Source organism: Pseudophryne corroboree, chromosome 3 (assembly GCF_028390025.1).
Source record: "Pseudophryne corroboree isolate aPseCor3 chromosome 3, aPseCor3.hap2, whole genome shotgun sequence".
NCBI classification, from domain to species: Eukaryota; Metazoa; Chordata; class Amphibia; order Anura; family Myobatrachidae; genus Pseudophryne; species Pseudophryne corroboree.
This window is the reverse complement of record NC_086446.1, coordinates 195250961-195252071: the sequence shown is the minus strand read 5'-3', so window position 1 is coordinate 195252071 and position 1111 is coordinate 195250961.

Below are 1111 nucleotides of genomic sequence, written 5' to 3'. Positions count from 1 at the left end.
ATGTATATAGAGGAAATATAAGGTATAATATATTAACGATATTTAAACAATATAAATATTAGTATATAAATATATATAAAACACTGGGGATTGCAGAGGAACTAAAAGTGACAGTGCCATGACAATTACTATTGTAATTTTTAATGATGTATATAGGTGATATTTAATATAATAATATTAAAGTGTTATTATGAATATGTGCAATATTGGATATAATATAATAATATATATTAATTTATTTTGATAATGCATTTACTAGTACACTTAGAAAGCACATTGGTATTTCGAGTTTGGTTTACAGTACCTGATCTTCCCAGGTGTTCTCCCTTTCTGGCACTGATCAGGCACAACACTGCTTCACATCCAAGTTCGGCCAGGATTGGGCTTTTCCAGTGTGGTTTGACTGTAGAATGTTTTTTCATTAACCGTGCCTGTGTCACAATCTATAGTGAACTAAATAGGGTGGTTTAATGTAGACTGTTTTATCATTAACCATGCCTACATTCTACATTAAACCACCCTATTTAGTTCTATTTAATCAACTGTGTGGGCTGGTTACCACATGTTACAAATGTATACTCCACCAGGCATGCTCCGCCACTAATTTCCTGGTCCTGCCAGGTTCTCCCCTATGCCACTGACCTCTGTACAGAAGCTGCTGTGTGTGGAACCATGCTAGTGTCAGCTAGGAAGCTAGGAGCTGGGATTTCCAACAATTGACATCATGAGACCACGCCCTAACACGTTTTGTCACAAACTTCGTCAGATGGCTGGTCTCAGTGACACAATACATTAAGTATAGTGCGCTATCCAATCAGCAGAGTTGTGCATCAAAAAACATTTGTGACATTTCAAATAATCATTATACCTTTCTGCAGGGGAAAACAATCTTCCTTAGTGGTTATTCAACTTAATATGCATGTGGGTCCTCCATTTATATGATCCTCAAAGCTATGCAATGTACCCAGGTGTTTCCACAAAGCTATGCAATATACAGTATGGTGTTTAAGAGAGCAAATAATGTCCAAAAGTGGGCTTGAACAACTAGAATCTTCTGTACCAGCTAGTAGAACCATATTTAGTGAAATAAATGGTTTTATTCCTGTGGAAA